The 20,333-nt window shown below is 36.5% G+C and overlaps 1 protein-coding gene and 1 long non-coding RNA gene across 7 annotated transcripts in view; one reads left to right on the forward strand and one right to left on the reverse strand.

Annotated features, from left to right (window-relative positions):
• The window catches only part of LOC5511383 (QRFP-like peptide receptor), a 44,076-nt gene extending 24,765 nt beyond the window's left edge, over positions 1–19,311 (reverse strand). The window contains exons 1-4 of one of the 6 annotated variants that reach the window (XM_048722588.1): positions 19,276–19,311; positions 17,703–17,771; positions 16,568–16,763; positions 88–139 (exon numbers count right to left, since the gene is read on the reverse strand). The gene's annotated coding sequence lies outside the window, so the exon portion shown is untranslated. Of the gene's footprint in view, positions 1–87; positions 140–543; positions 1,856–5,516; positions 5,905–7,134; positions 7,170–8,323; positions 8,403–16,567; positions 17,120–17,702; positions 17,772–19,275 lie in introns of those variants that run through there. The other 5 variants (XM_032380677.2, XM_032380676.2, XM_032380679.2 and 2 more) reach the window with 5 other exon arrangements.
• On the forward strand, positions 14,270–15,575 carry LOC125560643. The gene is made up of 2 exons (XR_007306713.1): positions 14,270–14,436; positions 14,507–15,575. It is a non-coding gene; the product is annotated as an uncharacterized LOC125560643 (long non-coding RNA).
• Positions 19,312–20,333: the final 1,022 nt, after the last annotated feature.

The raw sequence follows: 20,333 nt of genomic DNA on the forward strand, positions 1-20,333 counted from the left end.
TTTTTTTCATGGGAGAAGAGGGGTGGAGTCTTTATTCAAAAAGTTACATTGCCGAAACAATGAAGCGAAATATACCTTGTTACTTACCGAACTTTCTCGAAACCTTTCGCCCACGACAACTGAGACGAGCAGAATCAGCCTGCAGTAACAACAAAATGCTGTTAATTAAAATGATTTTTATAAACGTCGGTTTCCGTTTAAAAGGCTTACCTCATTTATAATTTAAGGTAACATAAATATATATATATATATATATATAGGTTAAGGTGTACTGTATTATATTACATTATGCCAACTGATATGATAGCAAAATACTAATCCACATACCAAAAATGTGTTAGTTGTCTTGTGTGTCTATACTTGAAAAGATAACATGATTGTTTGCAGAATTTGCCAATAAATGGTAACGATTGACTATCCGTCTTAACAAATGTTCCATGAGTTTTGCCTTCGTTTTTGCGTGTGTTTGATTGAATAACCTGACTGTATGCTTTCTACTTAAAAAAAAACCTTAAAGGTTGATCCATCTGAGCATTCATTTACCATTGGCATAATTAATGACTCCACTAGACAATCCCCATTATAGCAGCACCATTGTGCTGCTATAATGTGCCCGATTAGATGAGCTGGCTGTGTGCTCGAAACGTATGATTGACTTGAGGGGATTGTCGAGTCGCGAAGACTGTTGGGAGACAAACAAGTGCGTGTAGATATCAAATAGCACTAGCCGTAGCAGGTGTTTACAAGCGTAGGAGTTAAAACTTTATTAGATTAAGATTAAGAGGAAGGAAAAAACTTGAGCTGTTGGGCGTGTCGGCCTTAATTGCTAATTTGACGAGAGTGATTAACGTTTCATTGCTTGGCTAAGTAAATAGGATAGTTTCTTCATCACTGGGGATATTGGGGGAAAGTATTAAGTACTATTTTTGGAAAATAAAATTATAGAATTACAAAGATTGAATTGGTTATTGAGTGATTTCTCCGCTCGCCCCAAATGGTTGCAACAGTCAAGAAAAAAACAAAGATATTATTTTAACAACAAATGTCTATAGTTAGTAATGGCATTAATAAAGGCTTTCACTCGCCGTCTGGTGTATTTTTCAAATGTTACTTAATTGTATTTCAACAAAGAAAATTAAAAAAAAACTTTTCAATTAATTCTAAATCCCTATGTCAACCTGCTAACAATTACCTGTTTTTCTTGCATTTCTACCACACGCTTGACATTAGCAATTTATCTCAGTGACATTCTATGTCTAACATTTCTCATATTTGTTTTAGCGTACTTAAAAATGATTGACCCCCTACTTAGAGACAAAGAGAAAATTCAGAAACATTAGATTTTTTAAACCAAAATATTATAGCTTATATTACCCATCCATATATACCCTGTGGCTTAGGCAGCTAATCAACTCTGCAGGAAGGTCTCTTTCTATTTTGTAAGTTTTCATTTTTACTCAGATGTGTAATTAAGGGAAATTTAAATCTGCGCCGTAGAGGCTTCCGAAAAATATCTAAATTCCGGTTTTTAAAACAGAACCCTACAACAAAGCATTAAAAGGTCATTTTTATATTAATCATTTATGAAAGAAATTTTAAAAAGATTCGACTAGATTGGTATTTCTGAATTATTTGTACACACGTTATACAGTATTTTAGACCTATGATAGTTTACTATTGATGATTTAAGACTCGTCTAGGAAACGGTGTCGGGGTTTAGAGAAATTTTGATACGTTTTGGTTTAATCAATCCAGTGGAATAACTTACAAATTGTTTTCAAATCCCTGTCCTATTTTGTTCCAAACAAAACTCAACTCAATTTCCCATGCACTAATATTGGACGTGTGTTTATTAATGTAGCTTTTTCTGTAAATTTCTGATAACTTGGGGAAATTAAGCTTACAGTCAAAATGTTTCTTAATGTTTCTAATTGTTCTTAATATTTTCAAAATGTTTATAATTGGAAAAAATACTTTCTTGCATTTAATCGCGAAGCGTCACAAAAGTAAATTCTCTGAATACTTCAGAACTAAAGTGCTCGTCTTATTCCACATTTAAGTATACTCTCTTACAAAATATTGGGAAAAATATTGATATAGTCTTCGCCTTTTATCAATTACACCCTTATTATTTTAGTGCATTTTAAGGCTGATAATGTTTTTAAGAACGTTCTTAAGTCTTTGTTAATTAAAATATAATATCCAATGAATTATGAGGTAGAAAATTACCCAATTGATCAATTCGATTCTGCATTTTAAAACGAATCAGGAGACTAACAAAACGATAAATACTGCTGCTCCATGAGCCCCTGCATGTTCTTAGGCATTTTTTTTTATAAGAATGTCTAATTTTCAGTTGAGGCTGGGCTGATTATGCTCTTAACGATGTCCTGAAATTTTAGTGTATATAAGAATATTATTCCCTATAAACTATTAGGAAGAGAACTACACTAAAGATCAATAGAAATAATAAGGTTGATGCTATAAGCACAATTTGATACTGCTTTTTAGAACGCATCACGACAAAAAAGCAATTTACTTCTGCTATCTGTGCCTCGACATGTTCTTGGCATGTTCTTAAAATTTGGTGAAATCTCAAGCTGGACGTTCTTATAAAAAAGTTCATTAAAACAAAAAGAGTGTATTTACTTCACGAATGGAACAGAGTCTGGATTACTGATTACCCCGCCAACTAAAAGTTGTACAGTAGTCACTCTTCCTTAAACGCTACATTGGGTTTTTCCTGATTGAAAGATCATAATTTTCTGTATATAATTAGTATATCAGACGCGTATGGGGATCTTACTTCATAAAGCAGAGATAGAGAACAGAAAATACTTACAGCACGGATGTTGGGTAGCTAATAGAACATATCCTGGATCAATTTTCCTTGTTGCACGGACCGAATAAATTTTGCTCTATCAATTTAAGGTATCAAGCTATCAAATAGCGCTTCGATTTGATGTGAAAATGATTTATCGTTTTCTAGTCTTATTATGGATAATTTTATGAGTATTTTTTTCTTGGCACTGTGTAATTATTGATAATATTCTTTTTGCAATTTATTTAACATCTCGTTTATGTGAAGGACCCTTTGGTTAATGTGAAAATAATTTATCAAGTTCTCGTTGCTTATGGCTCTAAAAAAATATTAAGAATAGATTTTTTTATGTCTAGGCCGCGCGGAAAATGTAGCAAGTCAAAAACGTAGGAGAGGGGGAAGAATGGGGTAAATTTTCACCAAATTCTTGTCAGGCGCGTACACAGGGGGGTGCGCAGGGTGCTCCCCTACCCACCCCACCCTTGGCAGCCAAAAAGTCGGTGATTTCTTGTTAAGGAATCTTCAGATACTTATACTTTTTTAATATGATACCTATCAATGCGCAACCCCCACAGCTAATCCTGGGAACACGGCGCCTGGTCGTCATGCTGTTGCTAATCTGTGTTGAAACTTGTTACTAGAATTCCATTATCAATCAATGGTTCTCGTTTTTATAGATGATCTAAAAAAAAGCCTGGAGAGAGCGAACGGGAAACCTGTGATAATGTAAAAAGATTCAAGATTGCGCCAAGCAAAAAACGTATATTCCAGGGGTAATTCCATATGGGGTAAAAGCGAAATATCAGTATTTAAGAGATATTGAGGTCAAGGATGTATATGGTACCGGTATCCCTGAATCAGAAAATTAGAATCTCTTGTAAAAGTAAGCTTCCTGAATGATAAAAAGATCAGGCCGTAGACGAGTTGCCCTAAGCCATTCGCAGGGTTTTGATATTAAGCCTCCGTTAGAATAACTCAGCATTTGTTTCTTTCGCCGATATCTCTATAGCCTGCGAGCCGGCTCTCCTGTGTGTTTTCGGGGTAATGATCGTTTTCGGGGTTTTGGGAATCCTGTGGCGAGCAACAAATAGAGAGCTTTTTTGCTCGCCACAGGAATCCCGAAACCCCGAAAACCGAAACATACGATATAACCCACTGACCGCTTTTGCCCTCTGGTAATAAGGCGAAGGTATTTTTTTAGATAATTATTTTCTAGAATCATTAACAAACTAACGCTCGATGATACTAAGAATTAGAACCGGAACTTAGAAGGTTCTTGTCCGAGTTTCTGCTTTTCAAATACCGACAAGGAATATTGGATATGGTGTTATTTGTCTCCAGTTGGTAATTGATTGACTGATCTCAATTACTGGTAGTTTGTTCATAATAGAATTTTGCTTCTAGCACTTTCTTTTCGAAGATTAATATATGGACGAGGATTACATATAGTCCGGATTCTTTTTACTTGCCTAGATATTCTGCAAACCATACTAGTTATAAAATGTGTTAACAAAAAGACTTACAACTTGTTTTCTATAACGGGACGTACGGATTGACGTGTTAAAAACAAAATCAAAAAAAACAATAAACTAGCTTTCTACAAGTATACATTAAGGCCAATATATTCACGAAAGAAGAAAGCTGAGAAGAAGATTAGGAAGTGGAGACGTTAGACATTCATTGTGTTTGGAAATCAAACGCGTAGGAGGTGTTAATTTCTCCCTTTCTCCGCTTACGTCTCCTTTTCTGTGATTTACACGTTGTGCCTCTGCTTTTCTTGTCCGTCCCTGCATCATTAACTAGAAGCGTAAAGCCGGTGGAAGGGACTTAAAGGCGTGACAACGGGGGACAACTCATGGGAACGAGACCGAAAAAATAATTTTGCGATCATCTCTAAAATAAATACCTAGACCATCGATAATTTCTAGCGGAAAAGGGCGAATCTGATTAGGTTCAAGTCGTCTACGTCTTTGTTCTTGGTAGACTTTTAAACTTGAAGTTTTACATCGTCGTAGTTTGTTGGAGAATAAAAATACAGTAGTATCCTATTTCACTTACCACCATCACCATCACAACTACCCCCCAACCACTACCCAACCACTACCATCACCACCATCCCCTTTGAGACAGCCCTCCCTTCTTAAGAAGATTAATTTACAAAACACTAACTAAAAACATACAGTCTTTTTATGGGCGTGTACTACGGAGGGACTTACTAGTTATCAGAGTTTTTTGGGTTGCTTAGTGCCGCTTAGACAAGAATAAATTAATCATATTATAACGTAATAATCTAAAACGCCCCTGACTCCAGTATTTTCTTTTATCATCATTATTTATTTTTTAACACTGAGAACATACTTTGGAAAATTTGTGGGAGAGACTTAGAACAACAGGCAACGGCTTATTTTTGCAAGTACTTTGAAAATTCGTAGGTCTTTGCTACTCCAAAACGGAACTGATTTGTAAAATCGTTAAAATCTGTGAATGTAATTATTCATCTACATTTCTGAGAAAAGCATAAGATGATGTTTCCTAAAGGCTATTTTGGTTGATGGTTCCCTTTTTTGTAATATATATAACGCCAATCATAAAACGATGAATCAGCTTGTGCATTTCGTTTTTTTCTATTCTTTCTTTTTTCTTTTTCTTTTTTTTTTTTTGTCAAGAGCTTTTGGGATTTTTATACCTTACTTACGTTGACGTTTTTGTCAAATCCTGTTTCATCGATTCAACCACTATTCAGATAGCATCATCAACAGAGAGAGACAGAGAGAGACAGAGAGACAGAGAGAGAAGGAAATGCCTGCCATTGGTGTTTGTGTTAAATGGGATTCATAACAGAATTAGAAAGGTTTATAAGTCCATTTAATTGATATCGCGGTTCCTTTACTGTACTCACATCATTGAGAGAACGGCCCAAAATAAACTTCCAATTGGTCTGCATTTGCGCTAGGCCGCTAATTTCTATAACGTTGTTTTAGCTTTGGGCAAGTATGTAATTAAAAAAAAACAAACCAATTAACCAGAATTGCTTGCATTTAAATGAAGTCAGGTTTGTTCAAGTAATCTCAATTTACACCCAGAAGTGCGTGCCAGATTCGGTAATATTTTGTACATCTTACATTTATGTAATTATTTTAAAAAAAATAACCTAATCTTGTTTGATCTTTTTTATATAATTTTTGCTTAGATTTGATCATTATCATTCTATTAACTTTATAGATAAGAAACAAAAGGGAGAAAAGAGCCAGTAAAAAACTATGGATGTATACTATAAAAACGGCAGTTTTCAATATTATGGGAAACTCTCGCCGTCAATTTCCAAAAAGCATAATCGCCTTCTGGCTTCTTTCATTTTGAATCCTCAGTAAGAAGTGTTTTTATTGACCAGCACTGACATTTCAAACGACATGTCAGGCGCGTACACGTGATTGGCTGGGGGAGGGGTGCGCAGTCATAGGTATCATATGGAAAAAGCATAGTTTTTGAAGATTCCTTAGAAATGACCCATTTCCCCGCGAAGGGGAAATTCCCCTTTCCATCCCCATTACCCTTTCTTGAGATAAAAAACAGAAGCAATCGGTTCTCTTTGTTTTAGAATAAAAAGGATAAGTAAACCGGCTCTTATCCCCATCAACCAACCTCCACCTCCTTCAAAATATAGAATTCTCAATCAAATCCTGCTCAGAGTAAATCTGTTTAGGGCCAGCAAATTTCAAACATAATGGGGAAAATGTACCTCTTTTCGAGGCTTGGGGGAAATAATTGCGGATTAATTTATTTCTAAAAGCAGAAATATATATAAAAATACAGACTTCAAAATAGTTAGGCAGTTCCACATAAAAAGTATGGGTTATAATACAGTGCCGTATCAGGGGTGTTCCACCCCCTGCTATGGCCCTGTAATATTAAGATAAAGTAGGCCTAGAAGGCGTTTCAGTATTTCCTCATTGCGAGCCACCTTTTATGGAACCGCTAGCTTGGGGTCCCTATTAGTTTACTGGTCGTGTAAAGAATTTTTTATTAAATGAGAATCGATCTATTTCGAGCGAATATTCTGGTCGCATATAGATTTTTTTATTAACTGGGAATCGATCTATTTCAAGTGAATATTCTGGCAACATATAGAATTTTGAATTTAAAGGGGATATCGATCTATTTCAAGCGGGTTTTTTTTAAAGTTGTTACTATCCTAATCTTAAGACTTTAAGTTTTTTTTCTAAGCAACAGGCACGCGATTTTTTGAACATCTGAGTGAGAAAAATATGTATATTTATCAAAAACAGCTTCCAAAAGAAGCCCAATTTACTCACCTAAAAAACGAGATACGAGGAAAAGAAGCCAACAACTGCAAAGAGGGAAGAATAAATTTTGTTTTTAATTTAATTTTAAAGAATAAAATAAAAGAAAAAATATGTCTCTCTTTCCTATATTCATGTATTTTTCTCACTCAGATGTACCAAAAAGGCGCGCGCGCATGCATTGCCGATCTCCATATGAGCGTTCATGCCTGTGATCCCAGCATGCTGTGCGCTTATCAACTAATCCCAACCCCACGCGCAGCGTAAGAATGTCCAATAAGAGCAAGCAAACTCAGAAAAAAAATAACGTAAGTGCAATTTGGAGAATCTACTGCTCAGGGTATATTGTGTGCATTGCCTAGCGAAGCCAACCCATCGCCACTAAGTCGGCATATCTGCCGGCTTGCTTTAAAAAGCAGGAAAAGTTTTAAGTTCAAGCAAGGGGATGCTCCCAACTAATATTTTCATCGGAGAGTTGTCTTTGATCTCACTAAGAACGCCATTTGTTGATTGTTTGCTATTCACTGGATTAGTAATTAACAATAGGCCATCAGGAAATGGGAGATTGAAAAGACCTCTAATGGATTTGTTTTCGAAAACTAATCATCAATTCATAAGCATTCTGAAGATGTCCACATACAGTTGAGTAAGACTAGCACAGTTATAGGGAAAACATGTGTGATTATTTCGTCCTATCTTTAAGAAGAGAATAAAGCAAGTTATGTAACATGGCAAAAAAGCGATGAGACATGTAGCATAGTGTCTCCCGAAGAAGAGGGGCGACAACGTACACCTCTCATTGATAATGACTTGTGTATAATTTCCTCTAGGTTTTTCTCATTAGCATTAGATACAAATTGTGATGAATGATTCAAAATGACCCTTTCAAAAAAGTTAACCCCTAACTTAAAACGCTAGAAATGGACCTCAAAATTCTTAGCTGTTAAGTCTTCATACGACTACGATAATAGCAAAATCTATTTTTCTATTCTGAACAAAAAATGTAACAAATTGTTGGGCTTGTTATCTAAAACGATTAGGATTATATATTATGATGATACACATGATTAAATACAAACAGACCAAATAGTCGTGTTCGTGAACCAGAAGGTGTATGATATGATGATATTTATGATGATAATGACAATTACACCCTTTTATATTAGCCCATCGCAAACGTTTTCCTTGCATTAACACTTACCCAGTTCTATAGCAGGCCCACTATGTTCCCCAGCAGACTTTGCCATCGAACATCACATAATAAATCCTCAAATGAAGTTCGCTTTTTACAGTACCTAAGAATACCGGAAGCTTGTTAAACAAAGCTAAACCAATAGAAAATTGATCATCATTTCTATAGGTCTCGGATCCTATAAAAAGGCTGTCATTAGATAAGTTCATAATGGATTGGAGTTAAGACAAACGCCGCCAATGCACAGTAAGTGCATCATCACAGAAGACTTATCATTAGAGTTCTCATTGAACACGTTCATAATGGACAGGCAAACACCGCCTTTGAACAGGACGCGTAGAGACCGTGAACGTGCGACTTTTGTTCGTCGGAGCTCACTGATCCCAGAACTGTTTTTGGTGGAGTTTATGCGTCCCATTTCAGAAAGAGTCCTCACGCAAAGTGTCTTTCGCGTGAATAGCTGGTAGGGGCAGACTCGCACAGAACGCGTAGAAACTTCTCGTTTTCGTGAGACTTTTGTTCGCCCAAGCCAGCAGATCTCAGAACTATTTTTGGTGGCGTTTATGTCCCATTTCTTACAGATAAACCTCATCCAAAGTGTCTTTTGCTTGCGTAGCAGGCGCAAGGGCGTGTCTAGACGCGCACAGGACACGTACAAATTCCTTGTTTTCGTGAGACTTTTGCTCGCCCAAGATAGCAGATCTCAGAACTATTTTTGGTAAAGACTATGCTTCATATCAGGCAGACATGACGGAAAAACCTGGAAAACGCGCAATTCCAGATAGAGAGAGTAGACACAATTTCTTCAGTGGCTATAGGTTCCTTGTATTACGGACTAATTTTTAAAACAAAAATAACGTGAGGATGAAGTGCACATAACCAGATTTTGGCTTTTTAAGATAAGTTTTCCTTGATCATCATTGCCCTGTGTATCAGCTCAGGGACGAAAAGCTCAAATTTAAATGACACTACAAAAAGTCGCATCAGTTTAGAAAAAGTCGCACTTGATATTTTGTTTGTTATAAGTTACTAAGTACTCAGAGAAATTCTCCGCCTTATTCGATGTGAAATGGGCTTATTTAAAGCGTCACGTCATGTTTTCCCGTCATGTCTATCAGGCATATTCTCACGGAAAGTGTCATCACGTTTGCATAGCAAGTGCAGGAAAGTGTCAGTGCAGGAAAGTGTCTAGAGAAGCACCTAGGGTGGTGTCCAGAGAACTAATTCACTGACCAAAAATCAAACAAGTTCAAAACTAGAACCACCTAGGAAACCTTTTCGATCCAGATATCTACCAACGAAGGAGTCAACCGGAGTCAAGCTCTTCTCGTCACATAAGCAAGTTAAAACTACGGTAACCAATTGTTCAAATCGGCAGTTTTAGCTCTGGTGAAAGTCACTAGAACTATCTAGAAACTTATATTCTAAATAACTACCAACAAAGGGGTGAACCTAAGTCAAACTCATCTCTTCACATGGTCGAATCCGCCCCCCCCCCCTCCCCCACCCCTCTAGACACCCATGCCCGCCAAAAAGTTTGTTATTTCATATTGAAGGACCGTCGAAAATTATCATTTTCACCTATGGTATCTCTGACAACTCACCCCCTTTCGACCAATCCTTGCTCGTGCCTGCATAGAACGTGCGTCCATGTGTTGAATAAGCTTACCGTTCACGCATCCACCGTAACAAAGATTATATTGATTTCGGTCCAAAATAGTATCGGCATAAAAAAGAATCCGATGAGTGTTTTTTTTTTTTTTTTTTTCATTTCTTTTGTCTTACTGCGGACTGAAGTCTACCATTCACACTTTTTAGGAAACGGGGGATAGGATACTGTACTTAAGATCGTTTTAGAGAAAAAAATATTTTTTTTAATTACTAATCCAGCTAATAGTCCCAGTCCCCCTCTTCTTCCCCCTAACCTATATCAATCAATGGCTGTCTTTTTTTCTTAATGGACTAAAAGAGCCTGGGGTGAGCGCGCGTAAGACCTGTTAGGGACTAAGCTCCATTTCCAAGATGGCTGCCAGAAAAATCGTAGTAAACACGAATTCCTGCAAGTCTACGTGGAAATTCTCGACAAAGCTCTAGAGCGATATAAAGGCGAAAAATGATTGAAGCGGACTCCCAAATATAGTATGTAATGTGTTATAGGGAAATGACCGAACGAGCTAGGAAAACGACAGTTTTTAAAACAAGATTGACTGATATGCGGGGGGGGGGGGGGGGGGGGAGAGGGGGATACGCCTGCCACCACTACCCATCTTTGATGATTTGTTCACTCAAGCTATGTGACATTTTCAAATTAAGCCATCACGACGATGATAAGCAAATTACAACTAATGATAACATTTTTTTCTAAAAAAAACTTTTTTTCAAATAACCCATTTTAATTTATTAAAACCCTAGATGCCGATGTCCCACCGGATCCAAGTACGAAAGGATCAGGGCTACCTAAACATCTAAACTTGTTGGATTTTATTTTATCCTTTTTATCACATCCTTTGTTAAATTGTTCCTTCATTTGCTTTCTCATCTTATCCTAATCGCTGTCACGGCCTTTTTGAAACGTTGTTACTTCCTCGTTATAATTAAGCAATTTTACTTATACAGCCTCGGCACTCTCACCGCATGACAATCCCTACCCAGCTATCTTATCTAAATTTTCTATTTCAAGTTATCTCGCCGACTTTTGAGATACTCAAGCAATATACCGACGCTTGTGCTTTTCCGAGATCATAGTGCTCAACCAAATACTCGAAATTTCATCAATGATGCATAGCTTAACCTTTATTCATTCGAGTTTTCTATGAGTCAATAAAAAGTGGCGCATAGAAAACGAGAACAAGTAAATGTCTAATTGTATTAGTATAAATCCACTCTCACACTGACTTCGAAAAAAACTACTATTTTTAAAAATTCTCAGTAATAAATAACCGCTGTTGGCGCAAAAAAAAAGGCTTTTTCGCTAATCTATGGCTTAATAGATAGTGAGTACGGGAGTCAATTTGCGGGAGTCAAATTGCGAGATTCGTGATAGTATGTGAGTGGATTTATACTAAATTTGGATAGATCTCGATTAAACACTGAACCTCCCAAAAATATTCAGAACAAATGACACTAGAAGCTTTTCGCGTATAAGTGGTGTCCCTGAGAGAGTCGACCAAAAATTAGTAAGCATTCCAAAAACACCAACCAAAACAAATTCATTTTTCGTATTCGGCAAACGACTGTTTAGGATGTTTAATTAAAAAAATCCTTAAAGGGCTTGAATATTTCTCTGTAGCTTTAATATAAGCGATGTTATAATCAAGAATTATTTGTGGATGAGCTCTTAGTGATAGCCAGAATATCAATTTCTAGAAAAGTTGAATCAGGCGAGGCCAAAGGCCGAATACATTGATTAAAAAAACACTTTCGCGAAAACAAAATTTATTCCCTATTTGACCAGAGACACCACTTCTGAAAATCATTTCTTTACGCCATGGCCCAATCAGCGACAAAACCTGTTGAAAATGATAAAAAGTAGTCGTACTCAAATAATTTACAATGTGGGAACTTTTTATTACTCATATCCCCCTCTTCCCCATTCAAAGTTGCTGTCTAGGGCGTTAGTTAAAGAATCCAACATTGATTTGGGGGAGGGGGGGGGGGGTGGGAGGGGACGATATCAAAGTCTATGCTACATAATTTTGATTTTCTTCTGAAACTGCATTTTAGGCGTTAAAATTTTCAACAGTTTTGTCGCTGCTTGTAGCCTGCATTGAATAAAGTTATACAAGAAAATTAATGGCGAAGTCCTAAACCAATCGCCAAAAATCTTAAAAATGTTTGCGAGGTCCCATCCATCGCCATGCATGCAGTGAAAATATAAAAAAAATAATGGCGAGGTACCAACCCAGTCAACACAAAATTCAATGAAAATGTTTGAAAGGTCCCAAACCATCGCCCTGCATGCAATAAAATTACAAGAAATTTAATGGCCAAGTCCCAAACTAGTCGCCAAACTTTATATTTAATGCAAATTTTGCGAGGTCCCAAGTCCCAAATTAGTCGGCCCACGTAAAATTTAAAGAAAATTCTGCAAGGTCCCAAATCGTCGCCTTACAGGCAATAAAATTATAAGAAAATTAATTAATTCAACACATCGAAGGAAACGAGAAGAAACAAAGTCTAAAGTCACCTGGACACTGCGAAGACGCCCTGGACACTGCGAAGACGCAAGGAAGGAGACGTGAAGAGGATGAAGTTTATCTCGTAGTGGTATAGTGTGCTAGGAGCTACAGATGGGACCAACGCACGTATATCAAGAAAATTGTGCCAAAAGTTGTCGTTTTTGCCAAACGCGGTCACTTCCATATAAGGAAACTAATTATATTCCTTATTTGGAAAACCTGCACGATTCTTGTCATTTTTAGGGCTGCCGTACCGCAGGTGCTTCGCAAACTTTGTGAATTGTATTCAGAATACAAAAACAGTGGCTGTGACCATCTTTAGTCAATGAAGAAAGCCTCTGAAAAGAAACGAACATTCATATCGGTACCAGACCCCTAAAACTGCAACTGTTTCTTCATATGCAAAGAGGAGAAGCAAATGAGCAATACGGCATGCTATTCAACCATATGAATAATGTATTAGCATTCCAAATGTCTATAAGACAAGGGCACAAAACGGATCTGTTCCGCAAAATATCTTTTAAAAAAGAAAATATGTTTTACGGCCCGTTTTTTTTTTTGTTGTTGTTGTTGTTGTTTGTTTGTTTGTTTTTTGCTAGCTGGGAAGATGTTGGACCCCTCGATTGCAGGGGAAAAAAATTGTCCCGAATGGTTCTGCTGGCAAATTTGTGGAGTCGAACTAGTTGTTGATGGCTGGGAAAAACAAACCTAACCAATGCTGTCTAGGAAAAAAGCAACGGTCGCTTCTGGGAAATAGGCCAACATATATTTTTTCCCAGCAACTTTTAAAATGGATATTTTCGGCATCAGAATATATTCAAAGAACGAATTATGTCATTTTAACGTGTTTCGAGAAGGAGGGCTCGCTCGTTGTATGCCCTTGTATATAACAATGAACTTACTTATGAAAATACATTCTTTCTCAACTAAGAGTAAAAGAGTGAAGCTTATGTTGTGCGACTATTCTACAACATTCTCATAAATAAATATTCTAGAAATCTTAGTTTGCTCACCGGATCTCAATATTGACCTTTTATCACCTTTTCACCTTTCATTCTGAATACTAAGTATGCACCTGCTAGTCATACAGGTCATGCGCAGTGTGACCTATGCCAAAACCAGTTTAGCGTTTACCTTAGATAACATTTACTTTACAGACATTTCGAACAAGCCAAACGAATCCCTCAGCCTCATTATTCTGTAATATTTTATATAATCATTATTTCTAGTCAATTGATTGTTATTCTATCATCAACGGATTCTTACTATAGTTATCCTCAATTGTGAAATTGTTCTGTTTCCTTAGATCAACATTTATTTGCAATTCTTGCATCACCTCTCTTAGAGCAGTCAAACCAGTTAGTACCGAATTATTAATTAGTCAGTATAAATAGGAGTTCACTGTAAAACATAGGCACTTGTAATAACGACAGCTTGCTGCGGAGGCTATCGAGTAAGTTATGTTGGCTTCGTGAAGACAATCCCTAGTCAAGGAAGAGGTCTAGTAAGGATTCCCTTCTATCAGCCTCGCCTTCTGAGAATCGTCTGATCGTTACCTCCTAGAACGAGCTTGAATACCTCCCTGCTCGATAAAAAGAGCTTGTCTTTACAATAAACGCTACTGTGAACCAGCAACCGTATTGTGCACTTTGAGCTAGTTCACCCCTGACAACAATTAACAGGTGGCTGGCATGATGTGAGTGGCTGGCGCATTGGTGATGGTCTATGTGTGTAGTAAATATTGACCCACCCGCCCACCCTTTATTGCAGACCTGTTAGCATGGCATTGTATGGGTCCTCCCTAACGACCCAGCTCGTCAGTGGGCGGCACTATTCTATAAATTAATCACATGCTAATAGGATTTCAGAGAGGATAATAAACTAATCAATCCGGTGAGAATAAGCTAGGTTGAACAACGAGCTATAGGAATGTTTCACCCAAAAGTATGTCCAAAAAAATGTTTAACAATCATTTCTTATTAGTGTTTGACTGGATGTATTTTCGCTCCTCCAGCGAGCTCTGTCTCTAACACATTCAAACGACGCACTTTGTAACCACCCGTCCTGTTAAATCAGAAGCTGGACACAAGTGGCGTCAACAAGAACGCAACACAAGTAAGACTTGATCAAACACGAGCGCAGCATAAGTGAGAATCGGTCAAACAAGAACGCAACACAAGTGAGACATGGTAAAACAACAGCGCAACACAAGTGAGAATCGGTCAAACTCGGGCGCAACACAGTGAGACCTGGTTAAACACGAGTGCATCATGAGTCTTAGACAATCACCAGCGCAACACAAGTGAGAATCGGTCAAACACGGGCGCAACACGGTGAGACCTGGTTAAACACGAGCGCAACACAAGTGAGACATGGTAAAACACCAGCGCAACAAAAGTGATAATCGTTTAAACACGGGCGCAACACAAGTTAGAATCGGTGTGAAACACAAGCTCAAGAAAGTAATAAGCAGTTGCGTTCTTTGGTTCTTATTTGTGCTAACGAGGAGCAGCGATTATCAAAATATCATTATCAAAGATAAAAAAAAATACTCATATGCTATATAGGCAAGATCATAAAAATAGATAACGATTTCACGATTAAGCATTTTAGCAGATGTGCTTGAGGATGCACTTTAGACATGGGATATCTACTCGTTTTTTTTTTTTTTTTTAATTGACACCTGATCACCGGGTGTTGTTATGAGCGAAAATGCTAGGTATTTTATCTGCGTATAGATATCCTAAATTGACCTAAAGGCTATTAATTTTATCGATCGAGACTGCCTTCAAGAATAGAAATTTGACTCTGTTGGAGCCAAAAAGTCGAAGTAACTGAATATGTCTTTTCTCCCCGACTGCTATTAGGCCAGGAAAAAAAAATCCGTCCTGCCATTTATTCTAATGGCACTCCGAACTGGTTAAGGGCAGAGAATCAACGATATATCTACACAGACTCCATCGAAATAATAATGACTTACAATTAAAAGTATTATGTTATGTATTTGATGAATTACCAAATGATCAGTTAAATGATTTGATTGTAAGTGACAATATTATAAAAACAAGTGATTCCCCCCAAAACTAGTTTTGTGTCTATTATACTACACTCTTTTTTTTAATAAGAACCTTTATCAGGCTGAGATTCCACCAAATTTAAGGAACATGCCAAGGCTCGATAGCAAAAAACTTTTTTTTTCTTTTTAAGTCCTGATACGTTCTAAAATGGAGAATCAAAATTAATAGTGCTCATAGTAACAACCTTATTATTGGAAAATCAAAATTAATTGTGCTCATAGTAACAACCTTATTATTGCTAGAAGTAGCAATAATGTTGTTAGTATGAGCACAGTTTGATTACACTAATGATTACACTAATGATCAAGTTGATTATTAGTAGTGTAATCCCCTTCCTAATAATTCATTGGGTATTATATTCGTATATACAAACATAATTCCATGGCTCTGTATTTATAAAGAGGCTATTCAGCCTTAAAATGTCCCAAAAATAATAACGGCCTAGCCTCAACTGAAAATCTGAAGTTCTTATGAAGAAAGATAGTAATTATATTATGATAATGATTATGACTTGCAGCTTCTATTCAGATGTCTGTCAGTAATTGGGTGCTCGTTCGTTTAGAATGCTTGAAATGCACCTTTTCCATTGCTCTTTTCTGGAAGAAAGCTAATCAGCGATGAAATAAAACCACTCTTCTTTTTTTTGAACGAATTTTCGCATCATTGCTACCTTTTACTTTTTATTCAATGCTTTTTCTCAAATCGTGTTATTTGCATTTCAATTCAACGGAGAGAACTTTTAAAATTATTTTTGCCTTTTATCTGATTTAAAATTTGATTTGTGAAAATTTAATTTTACATACTTTCACTTACCTTCAGAACACGTTTTTGAAGCATTTAGAATCAATGAAAGCACGATGGAAAAAGTGAAAAAAGTGCAAAGCTATTGAGGCTCAAATTACATTCATTATTTTCATAACGAATTCGTCTGTTTAAAGAGAAGCATATGAAAAATTATCTAAACTAAGAAAAAGAAACAGATTATATTTCTACGTTACCGTCAATAAAAGAGCTTTCCCCTTCGAGATTTCGATAAAACAGCGAAGATTACATTCAGTTTCCAGAGAAAGATATTCACTTTCAAGCGCTGAAATGTATGCAACATAGCCGTCGATGTTGGTGATAGCGCTATCGACCCGAGATGATCTGACGGCGAATGGCTTTCAAGTGACTTGACGCGAGTTATGCGACAATCTGTAAAGGCAGAAGGTAAACAGGTTAAACGACAAGCACGATATCCGACGATTGCAATGCTCCTCATCAACCGATTTTATCGTGGAATAACAAGACGAAGAACTCCGTCCTTTCTTGAGTCATTATCTTAAAACACGAGCTAAAAGGAGCCCAATTATGCCATGCCTTTTCACGAAAAACATATTTTAGTTGGCTGCATTATCTGACATATGGTCAGAAAACCAATTGTGTATCACAAACTTTTCTTATCATTGATTAGTTTATCGGATAGCAGGATTCCGATGCGAGATGTGATTGGCTACTGTGGCGCATTTGTGCTTTCCGCTAACTAAAATTATTCCCAGACACAAAATGAGAAACAAATGCTTTGACTACGATTTTCATAGCCTACTTGTTGGCTTTGATAGTTTTTCCGGCACGAAAACCCCGAAAACACGAAGTTCGCATACCACGGCCGCCATCGTGGTATGCGAACTTCGTGTTTTCGGGGTTTTCGTGCCGGAAAAACTATCAAAGCCTACAAGTAGGCTACTATTTTCATCATCCTGTGAACTCTCACTTTACTTTTCCTAATGTCAGCCTGTTTTTTTGCTTCCGTCAATCAAACGGCAGAGGCATGAAATTATGTTTGTATGCCACTGTGAGATATTCAGATTTTAAAATTTCTTTACAGTTTTAGAAAACATTCCAAATCTACTTGAAATCAAACAGAACAGTTCACATAGGGCACAAAAATCCGACGGTCCGTCTTAGCTGGTAATGCTAGATAACGAAGCAATTCGCAAACATTTTCCTGGCGCCATAGTGTGATATGGCCAGGTCAGATTTATGTAGACATTGAGCTCCCTTTGTAATGTACCATCAATGTGGTCAGCGTTTATCCAATTGCTAGTCTCCAATAAATGTTGTGGTGGATAAAAACCTGATTCGTTGTCTTACCTGTAGAATGGCTTTAGTCTTGTAGTCAACCAAGCGAGGCAGCACCTGCAGCGCTGGTGTTGATTAGCTCTATTTGCAGTTAAAAGAATGATGTATATATAAGATCATTTTTGCTAGTCTTATAGGGGTCAAACGCATGACTTTTGTTATCAGGTAACTAGGAGATACGACGCAACTTGTCTGCACCAGGATAAACCATTTTCAGAATCCATTTTCATCGGCTAATTCAAGCGAGTAACCAATTTTTTTTTTCCAATGAAACATTGTCAATAACGTATCAAACTTCATTTGTACATTGTTTTTTTTTTTAAATATATTTGCGATTAAACCGTGTTGCATTTTCAACTATAGAAAAAATAACAAAGGTATTGTTGATCGACATTCTTTAAGGGAAGGAAGTCACAGTCCCAGGAGTTGCTTGTGGTTTTCAAAAAAAACCATGACACTACCCCTTTAATTAATAGCATTCATCTCTCCTACAATAGACCCTATAACTAATAGCTTTCCTCTAATCACATTTTTTATTAGTCGTGGCCCACGGAAGACTTTAGAATCCCTTTTCGAGACTGAAAAAAGCTGAAAGCCCGTTAAGATTTTGGCTGTAACAGTACTGCAGTTAACAACACACTACTTGGCAGACTCACTATTGGTTTTCAAAGTATTTAAGGTGAAGATACCAATTGTGGCACTAACTTTGCTAAGGCCTTGTAAAAGTTTTTACGCATCCATTCTGATTATTATATATTATATATTATATATTATATATTATATATTATATATTATATATTATATATTATATATTATATATTATATATTATATATTATATATTATATATTATATATTATATATTATATATTATATATTATATATTATATATTATATATTATATATTATATATTATATATTATATATTATATATTATATATTATATATTATATATTATATATTATATATTTAACAATTAGACTACGAGTTTGAGTTTTCTATGAGCCAATAAATAGTCAACGAGGCTCGTAGCACCGAGTTGACTATTTGACTCATAGAAAACGATCCACTCACATACTACCTTCAAATAAATAACGCTTTTAATAATAATTATCGGTAATAAATAACACAAACAACAGAATTTTACACAATCAAAACAGCGCGCTCTTGTTTGAAATGGCGTGTTTTCTAGTGCGTGCGCATGCAACCGGTGTTTGCAGCGGGTGCAGATAACAAAAATTGAAAACTTTAGCTCCAAAAACCTGCAGTCTTCGTTACTTTTAGTGTCCTTTTGTAAGGATGGAAAACACATTTACTAGACAAGATTGTGAACCAAATTTTTGAATTTCAACCAAAGTTTTTCGTCTCTTTCGCTTCAAGTGGCTTTTTCGCCGGCTATTTCGCTACTCACTTTCTATGACTCAATAGATAGTGAGTACGGGAGCCGATCAAATTGCGAGATTCGTGATAGTATGTGAGTGGATTTATACTAATATATATTATATATTATTACCTGCATCGATCTAGAGACAATTGTATACTCTTCTCTGTTCAGAAAAGGTAGATAAATTAAGAGGAATAATCTACCTGCGAGGCTTTTACTTGGAGTAGTCGCCCTTGAATCTGCCATCTAATGCTCGTAATGTGTTTTTATATAACTAGCATAAGTAGAAGTCCACCAAGTGGATCTATTAAAATGCTCATACATGCCTTTATATACCACGCGTTTTATTATTATAATTATTGTTTACTTGAATCAGACTTCGGCATTCAGTACAAGCGGTACGAGTCAAAGATGGACAATGTCGACTTCTCTTTGTGGAAGAAAATGCGCGCCTTAATAACCGAGCAATATAGATTAGGAAGTAGAAGTCATTCGTATAATTGACACCCACGGCCCTGACTGAAGGTAGTCGCTCGCCGCTTTGAGTTTCTAAATTGAAGCCGACAATGAGTTATACCTTTATGTCCTTTAAAACAATAATGGCCTTGTATATCCAGTTTTACAGTAAAGTCGACAACACAAAGTCAAACACATATTTGTTGTTTAATTGTTTATTTTTACCAAATCAGTAATTCAAACCAATTCCATGAAGTCTTCTTTATTCGATTTAATAACGCCCTAAGATATTTTTCGGCCTTGTTAGTTATTTTTTTAATTGTTTTCCAGAAAAGGCTGACCTTATTGATTTCCTGGGGGTTGTCGGGAAGGATTTGATAGTCTCTTTCGGACGAGGTTGTTGAGCTAAAATATTAAAAGAAAAATCTCGCTCGTAGCTCACAAGATCATGATAATAAAATTTAAACTTTAAAAGATATTTAAGTATATGGGCTGTATGGTAAAACCGGGGCTAGGCCTAGAACACCAAAAAACACACTCAAATGACACCTACAATCATTTTCTATTTACCATTTTGTGAAGAAGCAAACAAATGAGCAAATAATATTCAATTGGCACATTTTCGATTGTCGCAAGTACTTTATATACGTGTGTATAAAACGCTGGTCTATCTAGAAAGACTACAGACTAGCTGTAGAAGAGCTAGATGGTCTGCGTATTAGGGCGTGGTGTAGTCGAGCTATCAACACAAGGTTGAAAAAGTTGAAATGTCTAACGTCTCTTTGAAACAGAGTAGTTGACGTTT

This window comes from Nematostella vectensis, chromosome 15, assembly GCF_932526225.1.
Source record: "Nematostella vectensis chromosome 15, jaNemVect1.1, whole genome shotgun sequence".
Taxonomy (NCBI): Eukaryota; Metazoa; Cnidaria; class Anthozoa; order Actiniaria; family Edwardsiidae; genus Nematostella; species Nematostella vectensis.